Below are 22,822 nucleotides of genomic sequence, written 5' to 3'. Positions count from 1 at the left end.
TCTTTTATTCGTCCTCTCTAAGAAATGTATTCTTACCTGAAAGTCACAAATGTTTTCTTCCATTTTTCTTTAAAAGTATTATGGTTTTAGCTTTTATGTTGAGGTCTAGAATCCATCTTGATTTAATTTTAGAGTAGATATGGAGCAGGGGTTGAGGATCATTTCTTTTCCGTATGCATATTTAGTTTTCCCAGAACTATTTGTCAAAACCTTTCTTTTTCCCATTGGATTTCTTTGGTGCCTTTGTTGAGAATAAGATAACCATATAATTGACAGTCTATAGCTGGAATTAGTATGCTATTCCATTGATTTAAAAAATTATCTTTATTCTAATAGTATATTATCTTGATTATTGTAGCTTTATAGTAAGTATTTATTATTATTTTTTAAGTTTATTTTTATTTATTTTGAGACAGAGCTAGAGAGCAAGTTGGGGAAGGGCAGAGAGGGAAGGAGACAGAATCCCAAATAGGCTCTGTGCCATTAGCGCGGAGGCCACATGGGGATCAAACTCATGAACTGTGAATTGACATATTAAAAATGCCAAGTTTTCCGATCCATGAAGATGGTTTATCTCTTTATTTATAAATTATCTAGTTTCTCTGGGAAATGTTTTATAGTTTTAAGTGTAGAGGTTTTACATATTTTGTTGAATTTATGCCTAAATATTTCATGCTTTTTTTGGTCCTATTATAGATTTAATTATTTCTGAATTTACTTTTTTCATTGTTTCCTTGTAGTTTATAAAAACACAGTGGAGTTTTGTACATTCACCTCATATCCTGTGACCTTGCTAAATTTATTAACTTGTGTAATCGTTTAGTAGATTCCATTGAGTTTTCTGAGTAATATCTGAGTAGTATCATGATCTGCCAATAAAAATAGTTCTTTCTTTCCTATCCTTTTGCCTTTTATTTCTTTTTACTTGCCTTATTGGAATGGCCAGTGTCTTCTGGATATTTTAGTGCTTTTATTTGTTGCCTAGAACTTTGGCAGCCATCTTGTAATATGAAGGAAGATAACTTGAAAATAACATGCTGGAGCTGGCAGAGCATAAATCTGCAGGGAACCTGCACCTTAATGACTTCATCAAACTACTGAATTAATTACCTATTTCAAATTTACTTCCAGACTTTTGGTGAGGGGAGGTAGAAATCATTTTTGGAGGTAGATTTAACATAAAGCTTAAAAATCAAGGTGTTTCTTGTGCCCAGGGGTTCTGAGACCTGGAGAGTGGCCTAGCAGTATTGAATTTATAACTGGACATTTTTTTTGCTTGAAGAGATCCTCAAAAATGGTAGAAGCCTCAGGTTTCGTAATGCTTGAATCTGCCTGAGATCTTCCATTGTTGAAGCCATTTTGAGTTGTGATCTCTGTTATTTGGAGTGAAAAGCATCCTAAAAAATAAAGAGGAAGTATGGCATTTGTGTCCTTTAGCATCTTCTGACAGAAAATAAATTCTGTTGTTTCTTTGTTTTTCCCTCCTTCGTCAGAGCGTATCTCAAGGTTGGGATCGCTTGCCAGATATCATCATCATAATATTTACATTTGAATCAGAAAGTGGGGCCTCTCCCCTTAAGAAATAGTGACCCTGTGTACTAATTAGGATTTCTGAGGACAACCCACAAAACTGGATTTGTAATTCTGAAAAAAAAAAGGAATTTATTGAATGGAAATTGTTTGTTTCACAGATACAGTTGCTTACAGTTTGGATCCCAAAGCTTTAAGTGGAACTCAGAAACAGAGTGAGGGAATAGCCGTGATCCTGCCCAGGATGATGCCACAGACTCCCTTGCTACTGGATACTAGACAGCAGCACAGCCATGGGGCCTGGTGCTAATATCTCAGAACAAAGAATTCTGGCCAGAAATACTGCACTGACCTTTCAGAGAATGGTGCTTGGATGTTCTCTGTAGTCATCCTCCTGAGCTTCCCCAGATTATAGTTTCAAGGCTCATTACAAAGTCTTCAAAAATGAGCTACAGAACATCCTTTCTTTCTTCCCCCATGGCGACATTCTATGCAGGCTGGTAGTGTAGGTTGAAGAGTAGCATTTAAAGGAGGACCTCTGTAATGAAATACAATATTTTTTCCTACTTGGCTACCTGAAATGCCTTCAGATTTTTTTTTTCTGAAAAAATTTCAGTAGGGGCACTAAAAATGATTTTCTTTGCTTCAGGAGGAATTTAAAATAGATTACTAGAACATATAAATACAATAAGAAAATAAAGTCTAAAGTTAACAGGTGAGAAAATGAAGGCAGGAAAGATGAAATCAAGCCTGGACTGGATTTAGGACACGAAACTGTGTTGGCAGATCTTGTCAGTTTACTGGCACTGAGACACAAATTATGTTTTACGCTTTCGAAAAGCAAACATGAAAAGGGAGAAATCATCAGTGGTGTGATTGACTGTACAAAGATTTGCTGCAAAGAAATAAAACTGTCCTAGGAGTGAGACGCAGCAGAAATCTTTACACCAGGTCTTCCTAGAGAAGACACTGACAGGATGGAACGAATTTCATCCTCAAAGATTTCCATACAGTAAACTTTGAAAAATTGTGTCATATAGATTTGCTTAGCCTGGGCCACTGGTGAGCTATGAAAGTAAAACTTAACAAAAACAACCACCGACGGGCCTAGCAGTTTGGGTCAGGAATTCAGTTCTTCATTTTTTTCCCCTAACAATAGAGATTCTATGGGTATAGTTAGACTGTATTTCAGGTACTTTTTCATGAATGTTGGGTTTCCTCTAATGGAGATTTAAAAATTTTGGGGCATCACCAGTGAGTTAAGGTAATATAATCTGGGATATAAATTGCTGAGTAATCAATAAGCAATGTTTTAAAAATCAACAGAGATGGGAGATTGAATCAAAATCCCATTATGAAAATTGAGGAATCAGGTTAGGTTATGTGCCAGAATACATTGCTATACTACAGTGGTATACAGGAGGTCTGAGGGATACCTTTATATAGTATAGGGCCAAGATTCCTGGAAGATGTAATTTTGACTTTGCTCTTACCAACAATGAATCATTGAAATCTACGGGCTTTTTTGTTCGTTTGTTTTGTTTTGGTTTTGGTTTTGTTTTTTCTGTTGTAGGGCAGAGTTGCAATGAGTTTAGCCTGGAGAAATTTCACAGCAGTTGTAACCAAATACCTCAACCATAAAAAACCACCACCACCACCACCACCACCACCACCACCACCACAACATCCCAAACCTCAGGTTATTCTATAATATATAACATTGTGTGATGTAACTTTGCTCATTGACAAACTTTTTCCAGGATAAACTGTAGCCAAGTAGGACAGTAAGTTGACCATACTGTTAGTTTGGGAGGCTGTACATCCTCACCTTGTAGCAAGTTGTTACTGTATAAGGGAGAGAAAACAAGTCTTTATTTTGCATACCTACCACCCAGCATGACCCTGAAGTTTGGGAATGAACTTAATGGGTTTGAGAGTCCTGTAACTTGTTTTAACATAATTTCCTTTCCATAAATTTAAAACACGAAAAAAAGATCAGTAAAAGCCCACAGAAAGTTTTTAAACAGTTTTATTGAGGTATAATTTATGTATCAGACAAAACACCCATTTAAAGTGTACAACCTAGGGTGCCTGGGTGGCTACGTGGGTTAAGCATCCACATCTTGATTTTGGCTCAGGTCATGATCTCATGATTCATGAGATCGAGCTTCACATTGGGCTCCACGCTGACAGTGCACAGCTTGCTTGGGATTCTCTCCTCTTCTCTCTCTGCCTCTCCCCCATTCGGGTGCTCTGTCTCTCAAAACAAAAAACAAAAAACCCAACAACTTAAAAAAAAAGTGTATAACCTAATTTTTAAAAGAAAGCCCACAGAGTTGTGCAATCATTACTAAAATCTAACTTTAGAACACTTTTATCCTGATTTAGATATAGATATATAGATGTAGATATTCTGGAAGTCCCAAAAACGTTTTTTTTTTTTTTTGTGTGTTATTCTTAACAAATTTCTTCACCAAGTCGAAGGCGGAATAATCATGCCTAAATCTTTTGCCACATCCTCTGTCATTTACCCCATAATTCCCACACTGATATTCTCTTAGCTTCTTCAATGTGAAGAGAAACGAGATGACATAGCAAAGCCCTTCCCACATCAGGGCTTCTGCTTCTGCTGTTTGCTATTTGTTCTGATTTAACAGTCACTCTTCTCTGCAGGAAGTCACCTCCTTACATTCGGCTTTTTGAATCTCAAGTTAAAATATCAATTCCTTGAGGAATGAAGTTTTTCCTGATTCACTAAGGCTACATCAGCAGCTCCCTTATAGTTTCATAGCTTCTTATAATTTTTCCTAATAGCACTTATTGCAGAGTGAAGTGATACATTTCTGTGACTATTTCATTAATTTCTCTATTCCCCACTACGCTATAAGCTTCTAATGGAAAGGTTAATGGATAGTGCTGACTTTAGTACCTGTCACAGGGCACACAATAAAAACTGTGGAATTAATGAGCGAATGCATGTATTCTGTATTCTTTCTCTCTCTCTATATATATTCTATATTCTATATATATATATAGAATATAGAATATATATATATATATATATGATAACTGAACTGCTTTTCAGAGGTGTTTCCCCTCATGCTCTCACCAGCACCCTATCCAGCATAAAGGTTAGAACTAAAGTGACAGAATAAAAAGCATTTTGATGTCCTTTTATTGATAATGAGCTTGAATAGTTTCTGCATGTTCATTAACCACTTACATATTTGTGTCATCAGTACCTTGTCTCCTTATGTCCTTTGTCCATTTTTTGAAGTCTCATTTTCAGTAGAACTTCCAGCTTTTTGGGGCTTGCTGGTCTTGCCGAAGTTTCCTGAGGACAGCCTCTGCCAAAGGGTGGGACTCTTGCCTCTGACTTTCCTCCCAAACCAGCGGTGATCTGCAATCTTTTGCCATAGTCCATTTGGCCAGTCTTACTAGGACTGATGTTCTCCTGAGTTAGTGAAGAATCAAGTCAGGAGCAGCACGTTTTTCCCTGTCAGGCTTCTTTTATGTGTGGCTAGCTCTTTCCATCTGCATGCTTGTTTCTAGTTTCCAGCACATTCCAATTCCTGTCAGTCTCCTGCTTTCTGCATATTTGCATGGATTTGGGGTTTGCTGTTCTCTTGGTTTCTGTTGGAGTCTCTGCCTTCTGCCTCTCCTTCACTAAGCACCAGTCTCTCATGAGCTCTGCAGCTCTTTGTCTAGGCTTCTTGCTTCCTTTTCCTTGATTGGCTGCTGCCAAGAACCCACTTGGACAATAGCATTGGTGGCATTCAACCTTGGGGCTAGAGCAGAGGAAGCAACAATATATGATCATGGTAGGTACTGCATTGGGCAGGTCACAAAATCAAGAAACCTTGAAGAGGTATAGTCAAGGGTAATATTTTGTGTAGTATTAGTCTTCTATCTAATTAATAAATGTCAGTAGAGTCAATTCAATTAAAATAGTACAGTACAGGATAAATTCCTAGCATAAATATAGAGAAGGGCTTTGGATGGCGTCCTGTGGCTAGGCCCCACTTAAAAATTCTTATTTGGTTCCTCATTATTGGCATTTGGAATTGGTAGTTGTGGTTGAAAAATTAGTGATCTGAAATTCCCCTACTGTGAGTCTAGTCAGCATTGACTTCCGCTTTGGACTGTGCTCCTTAACTAGTCTTCCTCATGATTAGCAATGATCTCAGACCCTCTTTCAGTGCACGCTTCTCTTATTTAGGAAGTCTCAAATCTGCTTAGTTCTCACTTAACAGCGATCACTTCTGTGGCCTGAAGTGCTCAGAAATACTTCTTCCAAATTTATACCTGACTGAGATTAGACTCCTAAATAATACCAGGAAATTCTAGAGCAATATTATAGTACATTGATCTGCAGCTCTTGGGGAAAAGTTGGACAAGTGTGTCATTCTTTTTTTTTTTTTTTTGTAATTTTTTCAACGTTTATTTATTTTTTTGGGACAGAGAGAGACAGAGCATGAACGGGGGAGGGGCAGAGAGAGAGGGAGACACAGAATCGGAAACAGGCTCCAGGCTCTGAGCCATCAGCCCAGAGCCCGACGCGGGGCTCGAACCCACGGACCGCAAGATCGTGACCTGGCTGAAGTCGGACGCTTAACCGACTGCGCCACCCAGGCGCCCCAAATGTGTCATTCTTAATACCTTTATTTCATATATACTAGTTGAACATTTACTACTCTGGTAAATAAAAATTAGGGCAAATGTGAATTTTGCCTTTATAGAAATTTTAGCTTAATATTTATAGAATAGACTAAAATCGAGCATATACCTTGACCTATTCTGTGAAAGAAGTTTAATCAAAGGCTTATTTAATTGAATATTATTGAGTGCCTATAACAAAATGGAGATACTGCTGTGAATAGGTAAGACAAAAGCTTTTTCCATAAGTCTTATAAGTAAGGGAGAGGTTGTTTTTCATTTGGGGAAATCAAAGAGAACTTCAGTGAAGAGATAGTATTCAGGAGGGTCCTTAAAGCACAGGTAACATTTATCCATGTTTATCCACCCAGTCATTCATCTATCCATCCATCCATCCATCCATCCATCCATCCATCCATCTATCCATCTATTCATCCATCCATGCATTTAATACAGAGTCTGGTATGAAGCTCCCATCAAAGAAGCTCAAATTCCAAAGTGGCAAAAGAACCAGGCCCTTGGTAGAATAGACTGAGAATGTTTTAGAAGATATAGCTTGAATTTACATTTAGGTGGGTACTACTGATTTTTTCAAGGGACACAATTTCCTGCCTTTGCTTCTTTGGGGCCTGGATGCACCTCACTCCTGAAAGTGAAAGACTCCAAAAAGACAATTGCTGGAAGGATGTGGAGAAAAGGAAACCCTTCTGTACTACTGATGGCAATTTAAATTGGTGTTGCCAGTATGGAGGTGCCACAAAAAGTTAGAAATAGAATTAATAGAACTAATGACCCAGCAATTTCACTTCTGGGTGTATATCCAAAGGAAATGAAATCACTATCTCAAAGAGATATCTACACTCCTATGTTCACTGGAACATTATTCATAATAGCCAACATATGGAAACAACCTAGTGTCCATCAGCAGATGATGAATGGATAAAGAAGATGTTATATATATATATAATGGATACAGTGGAGTATTATTCAGCCCTCCCCCCCCCAAAAAGAGGGAAATCCTATTATTTGTAACAACATGGATGAAGCTAGAGGACCTTATGCTAAGTGAAATAAGCCAGAAACAGAAAGACAAATACTGAATGGTGTCATTTATATGTGGAATCTGAAGGAAAAAGTTGAATTCACATCAGCAGAGAAGAGAATGGTGGTTACTAGGGGCAAAGGGATGGGGAAAAAGGAGGGATATTGATCAAAGGGTACAGACTTTCAATTATAAGATGAGTACCTTCTGGAGACATAAGGTACAGCATGGTGATCATAGTTAATCATAATGTATTGCATACTTGAAATTTGGTAAAAGAGTAGATATCAAGTGTTCTCACCACACACAAAAAAGAGTAACTATATGAGGTGATGGGTATGTCAATTAGCTTGATTGTGGTAACCATTTCACAATGTGTATGTTTATCAAAACATTACATTGTACAACCTAAATGTGTACAATTTTGTCAACCATACTTCAGTAAAGGCTGGAGAAAAAAAAAGACAGACTCATAGTCAATGAAGGACACTACCAATGCTTTTGAGAAATAAGCAGCTTCTCAGAGGTGGATAAAAAATTGGCAGTCTCCAATTTCAGCCTTTCAAAAGCAGCCAGATAGTTTCTTACTACCCTTTCATTTGTGACATTAAACAACCAAGGCAATATGCTCGGTTAGGGAGAATACAGTTGCTGACACCCTTCAAGGCTTCCAGTGAGCTGCTTAAAATCTGAGACTTAAAACCATTTGATCCTGCTGCCTTCTCATCCCTGAATCCCCTGACACTCAAAATGCAGGTCTCCCCGGTCAATTTTGCTCTTATACAAAGTAATTGTCATCTTTCAAGCCATTCATGAATGCCATTGCTAACCTCTCTTCAATACACTTCTCTGAAACCTCTTTATTCTTTTTCATCTAGATCACTGCCACTCCAGGGTCTTGCCTCCTTCCCTAGTTAGCCTACACTTCACAGCGCGTGATGTCAGCCACTTCCTTGCCAGTATTTTCAGCATCCTCATCTTCTAATTTTACTGCAAGCCTCACCTTAAGCTCCAGTCTTGAATCAATTCATGTACCTGCTTGCTTTCTTACTGTACACAGGTTGCTAATGTGCTACTGGACAAAATCACAAAACTGTATATAACTGGTTTCAACCTCAGGTGGGGAGTTCTACCTCCCTGAAGGCAGAGCTTCTACATAAATTATTTGGAGTTCTTCTGCACGGGAGATTTGCCTTTTCTCCATTTATTTATTTATCTGTTTAAGCATTTATGTATATCAGTGTTGACTCATAGATGTTCACTTTATACTTTGAGTTATAATACGATTCTAGTTTATTTTTTTGCTCCAATTATTCCAGCTTTCGCAACTGAGATCTTTTTCAGTTGGCTCCTATGTCCCTTTGACATAACCCCATCACTGTCAGTGCATGTGCGTGTGCGTGTTCGTGTGTGTGTGTGTGTGTGTGTGTTTGTGTGTGTGTGTGTGTGTGTGTTTGAGTGCTTCCTTACATGCTGGCACTAGAAGATGTTCCAGGCTCATCTTATAAATTTACTGTCCGAGTCATAGATTTCACTGTTTTTCCAAGAATCCCTGGTTCTTTTTATTGGAGAATGATAGTAGAAATCAAGATTTGGTCACTAGGTATGCTCTTTGCTACTGGGCATTCATTGCCTCAGAGCTGTCAGAGCAGGGATATATACATGTGTATAATAACTGGCATATGTGTATATATATATATATAAATATAAATATATATATATATGTATGTATATATATGCACGTATATGTTTATGAAAACATTACATTGTACAACCTGAATGTATACAATTTTGTCAACCATACTTCAGTAAAGGCTGGGGAAAAAAGACTCAGACTCATAGTCAATGAAGGACACTACCAATGCTTTTGAGAAATAAGCAGCTTCTCAGAGGTGGATAAAAAATTGGCTATACACACAGACACACACACACACCTATATATATACATACATACATATATACATACATGTATACATATATATACATATATATATAAACATATACACACACACAAATATGTCTATGTATCTATATGAACCTAAACATGAGTTCATATTGCTGTCTCAAACTTCATTCAAGTAATACATGGATCATTCTAGCTCTCCTCTCTTTCTTATTTTTAATCTCCCACTCAAAGAGTGAGAAATCTCATTCCTACCGTCCACTATCCATTTACTTATTTGTTCACATAGAGTGGTTTCTGAATCGGTAACCTATACACCTATGGGGAAAAGCTTCATCAGCTAGAATATCATGCTTGTGGACAGTTCATTTTGTCTGACATTGTCCATTTATTTCCAACGTGACTTAGATAAGCAACTTTTATCTCATCCCTTCCAGTGAGGTTGTTTTACATATTTGTAATACACTTAGATCTTGTCCCAGTCTGCCTTCCTTCCTGGGATTCTAAGAACTTCTAAGTAACTTTTTAAAAATTTTGCACACATTAAACTTTACTCCTTGTGCTGTAAATTTCCAAGGGCTTTGGCAAACATATAATACCATAAATCCACCACTGCTGCACCATATAGAATTATTTCACCCCCACCCCCAAATCTATGCCTCATCTGTTCAGCCCCTCTCCCCTTGAACCTCTGGCAAAAACTCACTGGTTTCTAATCCATGGGTACACACTGTCTCTCCATTTCTTTAGATTTCTTTCATTGATGTTTTAGTTTTCCACACATGGGTTCTGCATATATTATGCTAGATTTATACCAGAGTATATCATATGTTGGTGTTATTATAAATAGTATTAAGAAACATTTTCAGGTTACAAATGTTCATTACTGGTGTATAAAAACACAGTCTTCCTTTTCACGTTGACGTTGTATCCTATGAACATGCTATATAAGCTTATTAGTTCCAGAAGTTCTTTGTTGGGGATTTCTCTATACACTATCATGCCATCTATCACTAAAAATATTTTTATTTCTTCCTTTCAAATCTGTAAATCTTTTTATTTATTTTTCTTGTCTTAGTGCATTAGCTAAGATTTCTGGTATAATGTTGAATAGGAGTAGTAAAGAGAACATCTTTGTCTTGTTTCCAATCTTGGGAGGAAAGGGTCCAGTCTCTCACCCGTAAATTTGATGGTAGCTGTAGATTTTTTGTAAATGTTATTTTTTTTAAGTTTTGTTTAAAAATTCTATTTAACTCATGTATGTATATGTTATTTATCAAGTTGAGACAGTTCTCCTGTCTTCCTGGTTTGCTGAGAGTTTTTATCACTAATGGTGTTTCTGCTTTCTTCCTAAAGCAGAAAATTGATGCTTTTTCTGCATCAATTGATATGTTCATGTGACTTTTCTTCTTTAGGCTACTGATATGGTGGATTAAACTAATTGATTTTTGTTTTTTTCAAAAATTTTTTAATGTTTATTTATTTTTGGGAGAGAGACAGAGCATGAATGGGGGAGGGTCAGAGAGATAGACGGAGACACAGAATCCGAAACAGGCCCCAGGCTCTGAGCTGTCAGCACAGAGCCCGACTTGGGGCTCGAACCTACAAACCATGAGCTCATGACCTGAGCTGAAGTCGGAGGCTCAACGGCCTGAGCCACCCAGGCGCCCCAAGAGTCTTTAATGGCTTGTAGCTAATATGGAATATTTTCTCTCAAAGCTTGGTATTTTGAGTTTCTTAAATTAGCCTCCTTGGGCTAGTCTTTGTGACATTCCAAAACAATACGGAATAATTGCACATAAAATCACCACCCTTTTAAATTACAAAATAAGACATTTTTATTCATTGGAAGTGTTCTCTGAAGTGATGAGCAAGTTCTCTATTGATTACAATATAGTGCCTATAAAGTTACAGGCTTCCTCCTATTTGTGATGACAAAGATGGACAGTTACAGGAGTTTGGTTTTTATTTTAGTTTATTTTTAACGTTTATTTATTTTTGAGACAGAGAGGGACAGAGCGTGAATAGGGGAGGGGCAGAGAGAGAGGGAGACACAGAATCTGAAACAGGCTCCAGGCTCCAAGCTGTCAGCACAGAGCCCAACGTGGGGCTTGAACTCACGAACCGCGAGATCATGACCCGAGGGGCAGTCGGACGGTTAACCAACTGAGCCACCCAGGCGCCCCAAACTAATTGATTTTTGAATGTTGAACCAGATTTGGACATTTGGAATAAATCCCACTTGGCTGTGGTGTTTAATTCTTTCTATACATTGTTGGATTATGTAAATACGAGTTAAAAAATCTCCTCCCTTAAAGGATCTTACAGTCAATTAGAGGGAAATAAAGAGATGAGCACATACTTAACTATAGAATCCAAGGTGGAGCATAGCAAGTGTTCTCAAAGAGGGGGAAATCCTACAGGTTTTCAATGGAGGGAAAAACCCTATCTGGCTTGGAGGAGTTAGGAGACACTGCTGTATAAGATGTGGCTAATGTAGTATCAGAATTTGAGACCTGGAAGAAACTTTTGATCATATAATTCAAGCCCTCTCCTTTTCTGATAAATGAGGTGGAACACAGTCTATCTCTCCCTAAGTAAGGAGCTGGGATCTGATCTGAGTCATCCCATCCTTATGTCAATAAGCTTTCCTCTGCCTCCCACAACCACCTACTAAAATAAGTCACATAAATCTCAACTTTTAAGTAGCTTATTTAGAAAATGAGCATGGCTGTTCCTTTGAATTTCCTCATTCCTTCAATAGAAAGAAAACTGGAGGCACTAGGTGGGTATGGAATTGCCTAATTCTGCAATTGTGTTCCATCGTGTTCTTGTGCCTCAGACCGAGAAAGCCAAACAAAGAAAACATAATCCCCATCTGCTACAATCTGTAGCTACCTTGCTCCTCCCTGAGGGAGGTGATTCCCGGCTGGTGCAGCCATTACTGTATATTCTCTGCACAGACTTGTCTTTAATGTGTGAGTTAGCTCTTTTTTCTAAACTTGGGCCAATTTCTTTCCCACAGAAAATTTACAGAGAAACTTAAGTTGAAGTTCACCTGTGTTTATTCTTTGTAATTTAAAGAGATAAAATTCACTTTGCCCTAAGGACATTTTAAATAAGGAATTTGTAATAGCTTATTCCAAGAAAGGCACATTCTTAAGGTTATTCAAAATAAAAACTGTCACTTTATATAATTGCTGATAATTGGGTTCTTTCTATCATAGCCATGTGCAACAGAGGATGGATATTTCTACTCATCTCATATAGAGAATTAATTTTCCTGAAATGATAATTATGATAATGAAGATAACAATGATAGTTTCTGCTATGTATACTGAATCTTCCAAGATGTCCAATACTTTCTATAGGTGATTTTTTAATTCTCTCAACCATCCCATGAATTAGGACTTGTTAATTTCATCCCCATTTTAGAGAGGAAGTAGTTTTAACTTAGACAAGGTAAGTAACTTGCCCAAGGTGGTGGAGTTATGAAGTAACTCTGCTGGTTGGTCTGACATCAGTTCTTTGGTTTTTACTGCAGTGATCTACTTACTGGCATTTACAGCCTCTCCCTTGTTAGCCTAAGTCCTTGGCTGGCACCCATCCCCCCCCCCCCCCCCCCCCCGCCCCACATTCCCTCTTACTTATTCACCCCAGTGGCCTCTGTGGCTTCCAATTATCCTGACATTCAAATCCATCCACAAACAGCCTCCTCCTCTACAGCCAACCACTTCCCCACATGAACCCTTCAATCCAGCTAAAGGAGTCACTTTTTTTTTTTTTTTTTTTTTCCCTCTCCATGTAGTCTCACCTTTGCTCAAGCAGCTCCCTTCAGCTGCAGTGCCCATTCCCACCTCCTCACCACCTGTCTACATTCTGGCTGGGTCAGCTGAAAAGAAAAATTTCCAAGGATGGAGAGAAGATAGGCAGTGGGTGGCTGAGCCCAAGGTGAAGTAAAATAATGTTTTCTTTTATTGATTTACCAATGTTTGTCTTTTAATTTCTGGAGAGCCTCAATTGCATGCAAAAATGTTAATAGGAGTTGAAGGTCTCTTATTCATACAGTTCCAATCTATTCTGCAAATAAAAAGCAGTGAAAATGATTCATATGTGAATAATTCCTCCAAACCTTTGCTTATTGAAATGGATCAGAGATAATTACCAGGTTGGAGAATTTGCATCCACACAATTTTCTAATCTCACAAACATAATTTTCTTTAGAATGAATAGAAAATATTTGCTCTTTTAAAAGCTGCTGTGAATGGTGGAACTGTATTCTTTCCGTATCTGCAGAAATGTGGCTGCACTGTCCACTGCTGCCACCCGTTAGAGCAGGGGACTTCTTTCTCCCAGCCGGCCTCCAGCGCTGTGGAGCTCAGATCATTTTAAATTCCCATCTGCGTTCATCTCTGGGTGGAAGCCTGTGTTTTCTGTTGGTCATTACATCCACAAAAAAGAAGTTCATGTAACCTTGTAGTTTGGGTGTTTGTAATTTCTTCTTCAAGATGACTTCACATGCACACCACTGGCCGGGAGACAAGGATAACCTGTCACATCCTTGGGGTTTATTAACTTTGAGCGTTTAGTGGAGACTAGGAGGAAATTTTAATTGGAGTTGCTCTGAGAAGGGGGTGGGGACAAACGCTTTTTGTCTGTGATCCTTCAGAACCATCTGGAATACACATGAGATTCGTTTTCTGCCATTGTCTCCCCAAAGCATCAGGCTGTTGTTCCAGGTGTGTGAAGTGCCAGTATGGCTTAGGTTTAATACTTGATTTTCATTATGCCCAACAGCTTGGTCCTTTATTCTCTGGGGATGTGTTTTCAATACCACAGGAGATTTCTTTATGCCCAACCAAATGAATCTTTACAAACAGCTCAACTGGTATAAGGCCTCAGGTGGGCTTAAGGGACCCACAAGAACAAGGTTTATGTGTAGGCACAGGGCATATTCAAATGTGGCATTATATAAAAGGCATTTTAAATTTCTCTATTCTGGTTTTTTAGAAAAACAAGCACCCTTCCTTCTGAGACTAAAGAACAGATTCCAGGGTTCCTTGAAACTATGTTGGAAAAAGAAAAAGCAAGGCATGTACGAGATACTGAGTAAAATAAATGAGGATATTGTGGAAAAAGAAAGGAAATAAAAAACAAAAATTTAATGTTTTTAAAGGAGCAGATGAGAAAAAAAGGTGACGTCTATAGATGAATTTCCAGGAATGGATTAGGTTTTTTTTTTTGTGTTGCTCCGAGTTAACACATTATCTTTAAAATGGAAAAGGAAGTCAGTAAACAAAATGAATGAACATTGCTACATATGGTAATATGGGTGAATGTTAGGAATATAATTTTAAGTGAAAAGTCCCCAGAGATTACATCCTGCATGATACCTTTAAATAGCCCTTTTTATTGTGAAATATAACATACTAAAAGTGTATAGAGATGCCCTTTTTATAAGTTTAAAAACAGCCAAACCAAAAGTATATGCTATTAATAAATACAGATAAACCTAATATCATTGTATGCAAAGGAAAGCAAGGTAACAATGAACTCAGGTTTCAAGGTGAGAGACAGGGAGATAGGATGGGCAAGGATCTCATGTGGATATCATCATCATTTTATGATTATGATAAATGATACGATTTTTTCATATCATTTTATGATTTTGATTATGATAAAATGATTATCATCATCATTTTAATTTTTGTTGGGTGATGATTTCATAATTGTTTGTTTTTAAAATCAACAAACCAACAAATGAACAACAAATAAAGGAGAACTTTTTATGTATAAATAATGGAAGGCTGTTATGGATTTAGGATTATGATTAAAGCAATTCTGTGCACCTGAGGTCCAGTTTTAAAAATCTGACAAAGGAAAAGGGGAAAGAAATATTTCTCCTTTGAGTAGCATATTCTAAGCATGGCTGTTCCTATACAGTATATTTCTTTCCCCCAGAATTGGTTATTAATTATTCTTCTTGCCTTTAAATACATATATGTTTATATATGTATATATTATTATATACATATATATGTATATGTATACACACATACATATATATGTATACATATATGTATATACATATATGTATGTATATATGTATATATTATATATAAACATATATGTATTTAAAGACAAGAAGAATAATTAATATATACATATATGTATGAATTCATATATTCACCCATATTACCATATGTAGCAATGTTCATTCATTTTGTTTATTGACTTCCTTTTCCATTTTAAAAATAATGTGTTAACTCGGAGCAACACAAAAAAACCTAATCCATTTCTGGAAATTCATCTATGGATGTCACCTTTTTTTTCTCAACTGCTCCTTTAAAAACATTAAATTTTTGTCTTTATTTCTTCTCTTTTTACACAAAATCCTCATACACACACACACACACACACACACACGTGTATATATATATATACACATACCTGTGAAGATTTCTCAATTCCACCAGCAAGTATTAGTCTCTTGGGAGATACTCTCCCCCTGCTGCAGAAAAATAATTTGTTGGTACATGTTTCAGGCAAAAGCGCCCTCTGCTTTCAGGTAGTGGTATGACACTCCTATGAACACCACCAGATCTGTAGTAGAGCTCAAGGTATAGGTAGGTCTCCACCAGAACTGAAAAACCTATGTGTCAAAATGCATAACTTGAATTTCCAAGCAGAACTAATATTCCTCCATGCATCCCCAAAACTATAAATGCAGAACTTTTAATCCTAACTTATTATACTGATTCTTTGTATTAATTGTTGCAAGTTGGGTTTCCTGGGAAGCAGATTGAATTGGAGATTGTTGTGATGTGATCTTGGGAAAAACATCTGTAATCATGTGAAGGAAGCAGGATTGGGCAGAAGGAGAAGTTGAATTGTGATGCAGTCATAAGAGAAGCCCCAGCTGATCCCATAGTGTACTAAATAGCTGGGAGAGTTCTGAAGAAATGTCTCCAACTGAGGCAAGGGGCCTGAGCCTTTGAACTCCCCTTCTCTAGGGGAAATCCACATCCAAGACTGCCTTTGGGGAGGATTTTCCTGATAATACCTCTCTTCCCCCCAAGTCAGGATATAGTGCAATTGCAGCCAATTTTTGGCTTGCATATAAATACTGAGCCAACCCATCTGTGAACTCAGCATGGCCTTTTCTCACCTCTGGACTATGGGTCTAAGGTAGTATTTGCGATAGGTGTGAGCAGAGGGGGAGGCATACTTGCAATAATAATGGATGTGATAGGAATCTGGATCATCAGCTCATGCAGTTATTTGTGCCCTCTGGTCTTGCTTATGACTCATCTCCGATGTACCACTTCTGTGTTACTATAGCCAGTTCTCTGCTGCAGATGCCATGGCCTTACTCCAGACCTTAGGTGTTTAATGTTATAACTCTCCTATGAGAACTTGCCATAACCCCCTACAACATCTCTTCTCATCACAGATTCTTCTAGGGTCTGTTAGATTATACAGCCAGGGCTAACTTGTGCTACAGCCATAGAGTCCTTTGCATGTCTGGATCTCATTACAAGCTGTCAATCTCCCATGTCACTCAGTAAATAGGTTGGAGTAGTATTTGCAAGTATAAAATGTGTTGTCTCCAGAGCCTCATGTGTGATAATCCTGGTGTAACTCAGACCACTGAAATCCTAAACAAAACAAAACAAAACAAAACAAAACAAAACAAAACAGAAATCTACTGAAAGTCTCCAACATACTAGCTGTGTTTGCTCAACTGATCCAATTTACATGATGCCATTGGTATAGTGGGCCAATGTTATATCATGCTAAATGTCAACGTCCAGATGGTCTAGGCCTTTTTGGACTATATTGTGACAGAGAGCAGGAATAATATAACCTTCAGAGAAGACTCTAAATGTATACTGCTGTCCATCTTACATGGATGTGAATTGTTTCTGGTCTTCCTTGAGAGAGATGGAAAAGAAAGCATTTGCCAGACGAATAGCTACATATCATGTATCTGGAATCATGTTAATCTGCTCTAGAAAGTATTTCATATCTGGCACCTTAATTGCAATTGGGACTACTGTTGAATTGAACTTGAAAATATCTACTGTCATTCTTCAGGAACCATCACTATTATAAGGACCATACAGGAGAATCAAATGAAAATGTGCTGAACACTTCCACCCTTGCAACCTTTAGATTTCTAAGGGTGCTGTAAATCTCTATCCTTTTTCAAGAGCAAGATATATGCAATTAATTAATTAATTAATGTGGTTGGTTGGTTTTCACTGAAGTATAATTCATTACAATAAAATCTTAAGTGTATGTCGTCCAGTGAAATTTGACAGTCGTGTGCAACTATGTAACCTAATACAGTCAAAATAGAAAACATTTTTACATCCAAAAATGTTTTCATATACCATTTTCAGGTTAATTTTACCTGCTTTCTCAGCCCTGACCCCAGGCAGGCATTGATCCACTTTCTGCTTGTATATTATATTTGGCTTTTCCAGGGTTTTATATAAATGGAATCATACAGTATGATTTTTGTTTTGTTTTGTTTTTGGCTTCTTTCTCTCACCATACTATTTTGAGATTCATTCATATTGTTCATGGTATCACTTGTTTGTTCCTTTTAAGATTGAGTAGTATTCCAGTAAATGCATATGTCATAATTCATTTATACATTCTCCTATTAATGGATACTTGAATTATTTTCTAGTTATGGCCGTTAAGAGTAAAACTGCTATTAACACTCATGTCAAGTTTTTTCGTGTGTGTGTGTGAACATATATTTTCATTTATCATGAGTAAATTTTTAGGAGTTGAATTGTTGGGTTATAGAGGAGATGTTTATCTTTTTAAGAAACTTTGTAAAGTGTTCCCCAAAAAGGTTATACTAATTTTTTCACTCCCACTGGCAATATATGAGGTATAGATCCTCATCAACACAGGGAACTAGCATAGTTTTGGCTTAAGCCACTCTAAGAGGTGTGAAATGGTGGTTTCATTCACTTTAACCACTTCCTTGTGGTTTTAGTTTGCATTTTCCTGATTAATGATTTTGAGCACCTTTTCACATGATGTTGGCTATACCTGGTCTTCTCTTACTGTCTCTTTAACCCTTTTGCCCGTTAAAATTTTTTTTAATAATTGATTTGTAGCAGTTTTTAAAAGTATATTCCAGCTATAGGTTCTTTCTTAAGGATATACTGTGAATATTTTCCCCAGGGGTTGACTTTTCTTTTCTTTTTTTTTAAGTTTTATTTATTTAAGTAATCTCTACACCCAACGTGGGTCTCAAACTACAACCCCAATATCGAGAGTCACACGCTCTTCTGACTGAGCCAGCCAGGTGCCCCAACTTTTCATTTTTTTTAATTGAAGTATAGTTTGCATATAATGTTATATTCGTTTCAGGTACAACATAGTGACCTGATAATTCTATACATTATTCAGTGCTTACCACCCATTAGTATAGTCATCATCTGACACCACAGTGTTATTATAATATTATTGACTATGTTTCCTATGCTGTACTCTTCATGTCCATGATTTATTTATTCTGTAACTGGAAGTTTGTATCTTTGAATTCCCTTTCTCCTATTTCACCCATTCCCCCACCCACCTCCCCTCTGGCAGCCACTAGTTCTCCATATATAAGAGGCTGTTTGTTCTTTTGTTTGTTTGTTTTGGCTGTTCACTTTTTCAGGTGTCTTTGATGAGCAGAATTTATTCTTTTGTGGTTAATGCTTTTTATGATTTAAGAAACCTTTTCTTACCTCAAAGTCACGAAGACATATACTCATATTTTCTGCTAAAAGCTTTATGAATCTAGCTTCTACATTTAGGCTATGACACATCTCAAATTAAATTTTGTGTATGGTTGCATGGAGGCAGAGGTCCATTTTTCCCACATGTTTATCCAGTTCCAGAATCATTTGTTAGGAAAAAAAAAACTTTTCTTTTCCCCCTCAATTGACATATGTGTGTTGGTCTATTCTGGACTCTCTATTCTGTTCCACTGATCTATTCATCTATGCTTAGGCCAACAACATTGTCTTAATTATTTTAGCTGTAAAATCATTAAATCAATGCAAATATTTTACTTTGTCTGTCTTTTTCAATATTGCTTTGGATATTCTAAGTGCTTTGCATTTTTATATAAGTTTTAGAATAAGCTTATACATTTCTATGAAAATCCTTACTGGAATTTTGACTGGGATTGCATGGCATTTGGAGAGACAGGAAATACAATATTGAGTCTTTTAATTCATGAATGACATATATCTTTTCATTAGTTTATGTCTTCTTTAGTTTCTTTAAGCAATACTATGTAGTTTTCAAGGCAGATGTATTACATGCCCTTTGTTGGATTTATTCTTAATTGTATGATGTTTGCTATTGAATTATAAACTTATTTTAAAACATTTTTAAATGTAATTTTAAAGTGTTTTGGATTACAGTTTTTGCATACTTTGATTTTTGCATACTGATCTTGTATTCGATCACCTTAAAAATTCATTAGGATTAGTAGTTTTATTACTAGTGTTATTTATTTATGTTTTATTTTATTAGTTATTTTATAAGTGTTTTTGAAGATTCATTTGGGTTTTCTATGTATGTTTGCATGTAGTTGGAGTGTAGCAATCAAGGGTTATACTTCCTAATATTTCTTTTTTCTTTCTTTTTTTCTTGCTTTATTACATTAGCTGGGACTTGCATTATAATGTTGAATGGAATAAGTGACAGCAGACACCTTTGCATTATTTCCAGTGTTAATGAAAAAGAGTTCAGTGTTTTGCCGTTATGTATAATGTTAGCTATAGTTTTCCAAGGATTCACTTTATCAGAAAGAAGTTTTCTTCTCTTCCTAGTCTGCTAAGTTTTTATGATGAATACATTTTTTTCTATTAAGGTGTCAAATACTTTTCCTCCATCTATTAAAATAATAATGATTCCCCTCCTTATGCTGTTAATTAATTGGGTGAATTACATAGATTGATGTAGAAATGTTAAGCCAACCTTGAATTTTTGGATTAAACCCCATTTGATCATGTTGTATTATCTTATATAGTATATATGCTGCTGAGTTTGATTTGCTCATGTTTTGTTAAGATTATTGTGTTCCTGTGTTCCTAAAGAAGATTATTCTGAATCTTTCATCTCTTGTTTGTGTCTTTTCAGGTCTAATTTCTTAAATTGATTTGGGAAGTATTCCCTCCTCTTACATTTTCTTTTTTTTTTTTTAATTTTATTTTTTATTTTTTAAATTTACATCCAAATTAGTTAGCATATAGTGCAACAATGGTTTCAGGAGTAGATTCCTTAGTGCCCCTTACCCATTTAGCCCATCCCCCCCTCCCAAGACCCCTCCAGTAACCCTCAGTTTGTTCTCCATATTTATGAGTCTCTTCTGTTTTGTCCCCCTCCTTGTTTTTATATTATTTTTGTTTCCCTTCCCTTATGTTCATCTGTTTTGTGTCTTAAAGTCCTCATATGAGTGAAGTCATGATTTTTGTCTTTCTCTGACTGACTCATTTCACTTAGCATAATACCCTCCAGTTCCATCCATGTAGTTGCAAATGGCAAGATTTCATTCTAAAATGGTTTGTGTGAGGTTAGAATTATTTCTTCCTTAAATGTTTAACAGAATTCACTGGTAGTGCTATCTGGGCCCGCAGTTATTTTTGTTACAAGATTTTAGTTGGAAATACACTTTCTTTAATAGATAGAAAGCTATTTGATTTTCTAATTTTTTACTGTCCACTTTTAAAAGTTGTATTTTTCAAGGAATTTGTTCATTTCCTTTATCCGTCAAATTCGTTGGCATGAACTTGTTCAAAATATCCACTTATTATCTTTTTAATATTTGTAGCATCTGTAGTGATGTCCCCATTTCATCTTCAGAAGGGTCCCCATTTCAGCCTTCAGAAAGCTATTAGTAATTTGTGCCTTCTATTTTTTTTTGATAAATCTTTACTAGAGGATTATAAAGTCAATTAAACTTTTAAAACATTTTGCTGATTTTTTTCTATTGTCTATTTGCTATCGTATTGATTTCCATCCTTTTTATTGTTTTCTTTCTTTCATTATTTTGGACTTAATTTACTCTACTTAAAAAATAAGTTTTTAGGCCATCTTGCGTCCCCACGTGTGTGCGCCTAATCTCAGCTGGTCCACCCGAGACCGCCTGAGCGCCAACCCTAGTCCCCTGCGCGCGGTCCCATTTCCGCCCCAACAAGATGAAAGAAACTATCATGAACCAGAAGAAAATCACCAACCTAAAAGCACAAGTGCGCATTGGTGGGAAAGGAAGTGCTCCCCGAAAGAAGAAGGTGGTTCATAGAACAGCTACAGCAGATGATAAAAAACTTCAGTTCTCCTTAAAGAAGTGAGGAGTAAACAATATCTCTGGTATTGAAGAAGTGAGTATGTTCACAAACCAAGGAACAGTGATCCATTTTAACAACCCTAAAGTTCAGGCATCCCTGGCAGCGAACAGGCCATGCTGAGACAAAGCAGCTGACAGAAATGCTACCCAGTATCTTAAACCAACTTGGTGCAGACAGTCTGATGAGTTTAAGAAGGCTGGCTGAAGCTCTGCCCAAACAATCTGTGGATGGAAAGGCACCACTTGCTACCGGAGAGGAGGATGATGATGAAGTTCCAGATTTTGTGGAGAATTTTGATGAAGCTTCCAAGAATGAAGCAGACTGGATTGAGCCAACTTCTGAAGAAGAAAAAACTTGAAGCAGTTACTGGGAGCTGCTATTTTATATTATGACTGCTTTCTAAAAATTTTGTTCATGGATCTGATAAAATCTAGGTCTTTAATTAATTTTTAGGCCCAAGCCCTTGGACACTGCAGCTCTTTTCAGTTTTTGCTTATACACAATTCATTCTTTGCAGCTAAATTAAGCTGAAGAAGCCTGGGAGTAAAGTTTGAAACAAGATTAATAAAGTTCTTTGCCTAGTAAAAAAAGAAAAATAAGTTTTAAGGTGGAAGCTTAGATAATTGACTTTATGCTTTTTTGTTCTAATGTAAATATCTAGACCAATAAATTTTTTCTTGAAGCACTACTTTTTGCTGTGTCTTGCAAATTTTGATATGCTAATATACTACAATCTTTTTTTTTTTTTTAACGTTTATTTATTTTTGAGACAGAGAGAGACAAAGCATGAACGGGGGAGGGTCAGAGAGAGGGAGACACAGAATCTGAAACAGGCTCCAGGCTCTGAGCTGTCAGCACAGAGCCCGACGCGGGGCTCAAACTCACGGACCGCGAGATCATGACCTGAGCCAAAGTCGGCCGCTTAACCGACTGAGCCACCCAGGCGCCCCTACTGCAATCTTTTAATGACCTTCCAGTACAAACTATTTTCTAGCATTATAATTTTTTCTTTTTGACTCATGGGTTATTTAGAAGTGTGTTACTTCATTTACAAATATTAGGGATTTTCTAGATGCCTTAATTTTTATTGATTTCTGATCTAAAGCCACCATGGTTAGAGAACATACTTTGTTATACATTTATCATTTTAAATGCTGACATTTAAATATTGACATTTTAAATAGTTAATTTTTTATTTTTATTTTTTTTAAGATTTTATTTTTAAGTAATCTCTACACCCAATGAGGGGCTTGAACTCAACCCCGAGATCAAGAGTTGCATCCTCTGACTGAGCCAGCCAGGTGCCCCTTAAGTACTTTA

At 36.7% G+C, this 22,822-nt stretch overlaps 1 pseudogene; it reads left to right on the top strand.

Moving 5' to 3' along the window:
* The first annotated feature begins 21,327 nt into the window (after positions 1-21,327).
* Positions 21,328-21,962, top strand: LOC123607677 (annotated as a pseudogene).
* The last annotated feature ends 860 nt before the right edge of the window (positions 21,963-22,822 follow it).

The sequence above is a fragment of the Leopardus geoffroyi genome, chromosome A2 (genome assembly GCF_018350155.1).
Source record: "Leopardus geoffroyi isolate Oge1 chromosome A2, O.geoffroyi_Oge1_pat1.0, whole genome shotgun sequence".
In the NCBI taxonomy this organism is placed as follows: Eukaryota; Metazoa; Chordata; class Mammalia; order Carnivora; family Felidae; genus Leopardus; species Leopardus geoffroyi.
Note: the sequence above shows the minus strand (reverse complement) of the source record. Positions and strands in the feature narration are given on the sequence as shown.